Here is a 6,538-nt window from a genome sequence, read left to right as displayed (position 1 = left end):
TTTATCTTTATTGAGAGTGAGAGACGGCAAAGTACGGTCTCTGGCAGGATTCAGTCTCACGGTGCATACATGTGTGTACATGGAGCGAATCGACTTATAAAGCGAAAGCTTTGTCCACAAAAACAGAAAATACACTGCTATAGAGCCCTGAGGGACTCCGTTCAACCATAGAAAAATCTTCTACGTTTAATGGCAGAAATTAGTTAAATTAAATTTCATCATCATCATCATAACCTTTATTTAAACTTGGGAGTACAATTGAGGGGCATTTTCAATGTAGCCAAATACAGAACACAAATTAACAATATACAACAGAAGTTTTAAATAATATTATGAATCAGAAGACATAAGATACTCAAAACTAAAGAACTAAGAGATAGTGCTGGAAATAATTCCTTGAATTGTCCTAGGGAACAATTGATTTTAAAGTGTATAGTCGTGAAACGGAAATGGTGGGCATTTTATTTTGAAGTTTCAGCTTGAAACGCTGGCTCTGAAGTTTCTGAAAGGCTTTGACACCGGATATAGTTAGTAACTAAAGAGAACATTTACGTTCATTGCTTATGTCTTTAAGTGTCTTGAAGAATTGAATACCCAGAGCCACAGTGGAATCAAGCCCCTCAGGCTTTTTGAGTTATCATTAGCAATCATTGTAAAATAACTGTTAATATAGTATTTAATTAATCAATCAATCAAAAGTGGTTATATACAAGCTGTGCTTAAATGTTTAAGAAGCATCAACTATCTCTAACGCCTTTCACCATGATGCTTCTTCCTCTGTAACAATTCAGATTGTGAAGTTCTCCTGAGGAGTTTAAAAATAAACCTTTTTACAGATGTGTAATCGTTGGCTGTTGAGGGTAATAATATTGTGGGTGTATTTCATAGCAACATGCACAACCCTTGTACAGTTAACAGAAACACCTAAATGAAACGTACAGTAACCAGCCACCTTCAGCTGGCATCTGTTGAAGGTAGGGTAGGTTATATATATATATATATATATATATATATATATATATATATATACACACACACATATCAATGTAGCACAATGTAGTCCCGAATTAGCTGACTTCTCAGTGTGGGGCTGCTCAATAGTGTGTGGCTCGAATGCGACCGAAACTTATGCAGGGGTCAATAGGTCGTACTCTAAACAGACAGACGGACGTACGTACATAGAGACACACAAAGCCCTTTATTGGAGAGGTGTGCACCGCTCAAAAATCACTTACTCTACCTTTAATAATATCCATGATACGGTTGGTCTCATTTCTGTCAATTTCAAGTGGAGTCGTGTGTCACTGATGGAACGGTAGTTACATGGTTGCTACCCTGTCACATTCAATGATCAGATTGGTCCAGGCAAATGTGCTTCTCATTTCCATAATGTCTAGACGAGCTCACCTTTTTAGATGCTCCCCGCCCTGCTCCACTCCCACCATCCGTCCCATAATCCTTACTTTGCGTGGAGATTGCTGCGTGGCATCCATGTGGTCCTCAGACATCATGTTAATTATGTCACATTGACACTGCACTGCTGCGTTTTATTGACTTGGAGTTACTTCTCTCACCATGTATCCTGCATGAGTTTGTTTTTCATGTGTCTATGAGGTGACAGTACTTCATTAGACACCCTGGAGTCATTTGTATGTGGAATTATGTATTCACTTGGTATTTAGGGTTTCTTCCTGGAGGCTGAACCCTTGACAGTCAAACGTGCCAATGAAAAAAACTGAATATAGTGACATCACATTATCAGCCCCTCCCCTAAACCCTCCCCCTTTATCATACAACCACAGCTGTTGGTGCGGCTTAAGTTCAGGTGGATCACCACCAGTGTTGTGACTAACGCCCTTACATCGCGTTACGTTACATAACGTAACTACTATTTGCAGTAACTTGTAACCTAACGCTTTACATTTCCCCATTCCATAACGGCCTTATAGTTATTGTGCGAGCGTTACCCGCGTTATGGCGTTATTGTCAACTTATGTGATCAGTGAAAAGTGATCAGTGAAAAGTCTCGCAGCTCCGTGAGTCTATCATATTACAGGCGTCTCTGTGCTGCTGACTGCAGTGCAGAGACTAGAGAGCGCTCTCTGTGTTGACAGTTTCGTTTGTGCTCTGCCTCTCAACTAACTGCGGGAAAAACACAGATGTACAGGCCCAAAGCGCTGTGCATTGCGACCGGTAGATAACTTGTAGATCTGCTACTTCCAGCGCAGGACGGGCGCATGCTTATGACGCTCTTAAATATGCATCAGCACTCAGCACCAAGCAACGACAACGCACTAGCAGCATAAACCACTCGTCGTCAGACGGAATACACACGCAAATACGAGTCACGACACAACTTTATTGCACATCTGTGCTTGCCTTTCATCCACGCTTCTATAGCCTTTTAAATCTCATTTCCCATCCACGGGCACAGCTTCCACCCGATCTGGATGGTGGTGTTGTTTCTGACGAGGGTAGCAACTAGTTAGCATGGGAGCTAACATTAGTTTAACTCTGGTCCATATCGTTAGAAGCCAAGGAGTCCTCCTAATAACACTGGTACTTTCCATCCGTTCCCCAACCCTCACACTCGATGTTGCGTCTGCCCGTGTTTAATGGTCAGGGTTTCACTGTCCACAGCAGGCAGACCTGTCAAAACTATGCACTTCCCAAAACTCACAAGACATGCCAGCCACCACCTATAAGTTCAAACACACCTCTAGAATATTTGTTTCCCCAGCTATCTCATTCCACTTTCACTTATTTTATTCCATAGTCTTAGTTTTTCTATAATAAAGTAGTTGTTATTTGTTTTCTCATGTTCCCCTTGAAAAGCGTCTTTAAGTACTCAGAGAAGCATTATATAAATAATAATATTATCACTATTATTATTACTACTTTTTAATTGCCTATGCTTATGTAGTCACTATTCATTGATTCACTCGTATCCAAATCCATTTGAAAAAAAGCTCACTGATGATCAGGTCAAATAGGCCTATTGATATGTGATTAATTGAGATTAATTAATCACAAAAAACCTTATTTTAAATCGTTTTTTATATTATTATTTTTTAAAGTAAAGTAAAGTAAAGTAGTTACTTTCATAATTTAATGTAAAGTAAAGTAACAAATTACTTTTTTAGATAAGTAACGATAACTATAATTCCTTACTTTTTAAAAGTAACTTCCCCAACACTGATCACCACCCATCACCACCCACCAGGCAAACCAGGCATACTTAATTAACTGGTGGGGGTGCCCACATAAAAACGACATTTCAACAAATAGGCTACTGTAAACTTTTTTTGAAAAACGTTTTCCTCCTTATATAACAATAAGACCTGATGATCATGTTTTAGGGTGGAAAAAAATCATGGCACTCCATCTTATATATTTCCTCAAAAAAGTATAAAGCATTTTCTGAGTTTGCCTACTGACAGCGTGTGTAAGACATAGACTAGCTCAGGACATGCAAACCACATAGACCACACAGACCCTCTTATAGGTGACTTTCTCCATTGGAAGCACCATAGACGTAGAAAGGTAGACGCCTCCTTAGGCTCTGCTCTGGGGTGTCTGTATCTCGAGGGAAGGCAAGCTTCCATAAGCTTGCACAAGCTTCCGCGTGCGTCACAGAATTGGAAGGTCGGTAGGCCAATAATAATAATAAAGCTTTTTTTTTTATAAAGCACCTTATATAGCATCACAGAGAATAAAAGCAACAATACACACTTTAAACAGCAATAAGTAATGATACAGAGGATAAAACAATATGGACCAATGTGGAGAAATGCAGTAAGACATGTGTTAAAACATTTAGGGGATAATGGCAGCTTCATAAAAGCGAGCCTGATCTCCACAGGGAGGGCATTCCGTTTGTTCTGAGATGTGGTGGAGTAGAAGTAGAAGTACTGGGAATTGGAAAAATAGTACAAATACCTCAAAATTGTACTTAAGTACAGTACCACTTTACCACTTTTCAACACAGGACCACTTTTAAAAGCTACCTTCATATAATTGGTCCTCACTATAATGTTCATGATAAAATGCCACAATTGTTTTCGTGGTATTTTATCACCAGTTTTAGGACCAGTTATATGAAGATAAGTTACTTACTTAGTTACTTTCCACCACTGGTGGTGGGTAGCCTACAATGACCTCCTTGTAGCTAGTGTTTTGTAGAAGTGTAGAATAAACGCGCCCTATAGGAGAGCGTCTGATAGAAGCCTCTGAAGGTAACCCTGAGTCGCTCACATAACAAGCTATGTCATTGTAGCGCGCGGCTGTCTAAATTATGCATCCACACCACGAGACGGCTGCACAAAAGCATCCTTTGATCGCTCGTTAAGTATCCGTGCAAATGCATCTGTGCACATGCGTCCGTTGCACGCACTCACACACACACACACGCGCGATGAGCCAGCTGTACACGCATGCACATGCATACGGTTTGAGACCACACGCACACACACACTGGTGTCTTGATGCCTGAGGGGGTTATGGATATTCCAAACTTGGGGTGCATTTGATTTCCAAAAAAAGTGTCCTTGTTTCCTTAACCCATTCTGACCGGGCACCCATTTTGGTGTCAGCATCATGTTATGCTTTAGCTATTTAAAAATAGCAGATCTACAAGCTCATATCGCGCCACCAAGTGGCGCGATACGAGCTTGTAGGTCTGCTATTTTTGAAAAATCGAAGAGCGACTGACATTTTTAGAATCTGATCTCAGGTCAGAATCAGATCATCAGACCAGTGCGTGTCCGGCGGAAACCTCGTATGAATCTGATCTCAGGTCAGAATAGGTTAAGACATTTCCTCTCGCTTGTCTCCTGGTCCCGCTGAGTCCCACATGTTCTCTTCTATCCACACTGGGTGGGTTTTTATTTTTTATTTCGCTGCAGCTGGTTACATTTATTATTTAACATTGTAGGCATTTAGCTTTTGCTCTTTTCCAGAGTTACAGAATTATTATAGTGAGTGCAACGCTGTGGAGAATAACCTCCAATTCCCATAGTGTCACTGTCAACATTACAAGCAACCACTAGCAAGGGTGCAAGCCGGGTCAGATCCACTGTAGTGTTTGGACGACAGATGTGTGTTTAGAATGATCGAACAAGGTTAAATAAATAAGGGCTACAGAGCACTTGTTGTTGCAGTAGGAGGCAGAAGTGTTTTTTTTTTTTTTTTTTTTTTTTTTTTTTTCAATGGCCCTTCTGAGAAGGGCCTTCTCACACTTTTAATACAACATAAACATTCTAAATGCGTCCTGGGTTTATTTGCTGTTGCGGCGTTTGTGTCAATATCAGTAGCTGACAGGAAATCAACTTGGACCCAAGCTGTTCCCTAGCAGTGCAATTCCACTGATGATGTCTATAGACTGAAGGCCTTGCTGCCAGTGCTGTAATGATGTCTATAGACTGAAGGCCTTGCCGCCAGTGCTGTAATGATGTCTATAGACTGAAGGCCTTATTGCTGCCAGTGCTGTAATGATGTCTATAGACTGAAGGCCTTATTGCTGCCAGTGCTGTAATGATGTCTATAGACTGAAGGCCTTGCTGCCAGTGCTGTAATGATGTCTATAGACTGAAGGCCTTATTGCTGCCAGTGCTGTAATGATGTCTATAGACTGAAGGCCTTGCCGCCAGTGCTGTAATGATGTCTATAGACTGAAGGCCTTATTGCTGCCAGTGCTGTAATGATGTCTATAGACTGAAGGCCTTGCCGCCAGTGCTGTAATGATGTCTATAGACTGAAGGCCTTGCTGCCAGTGCTGTAATGATGTCTATAGACTGAAGGCCTTATTGCTGCCAGTGCTGTAATGATGTCTATAGACTGGAGGCCTTGCTGCCAGTGCTGTAATGATGTCTATAGACTGGAGGCCTTGCTGCCAGTGCTGTAATGATGTATATAGACTGAAGGCCTTATTGCTGCCAGTGCTGTAATGATGTCTATAGACTGGAGGCCTTGCTGCCAGTGCTGTAATGATGTCTATAGACTGAAGGCCTTGCTGCCAGTGCTGTAATGATGTCTATAGACTGAAGGCCTTATTGCTGCCAGTGCTGTAATGATGTCTATAGACTGAAGGCCTTGCTGCCAGTGCTGTAATGATGTCTATAGACTGAAGGCCTTGCTGCCAGTGCTGTAATGATGTCTATAGACTGAAGGCCTTATTGCTGCCAGTGCTGTAATGATGTCTATAGACTGAAGGCCTTGCCGCCAGTGCTGTAATGATGTCTATTATGTCTATTGAGAGCTTGTAGATCAGCTATTTTCGGGTCGCAAACCCTCTTTATCTAGTGGAGATGCGGTGTACGACATGGATTTCTAAACACATTTGTTCAATGCAGAATTCTGCGTTCCAAGTTCAGGAGATTGCTGCATTCATGGTCTGGAAAGGGCAGTCGTTTTACAGACGGGTAAAAGGGCAGGGGCTGAAGCCCCCTTTGATGTCTATGTGTGCACGTCCCTGACTCTCACACAACGAGGAAGGAACCACAAAAGGACATGCTTTAGGATGCCACGGAGCAGAAATGGG

This window comes from Protomyctophum parallelum, assembly GCF_964188405.1.
Source record: "Protomyctophum parallelum genome assembly, chromosome: 1".
Taxonomy (NCBI): Eukaryota; Metazoa; Chordata; class Actinopteri; order Myctophiformes; family Myctophidae; genus Protomyctophum; species Protomyctophum parallelum.
This window is presented reverse-complemented; position numbering follows the sequence as displayed.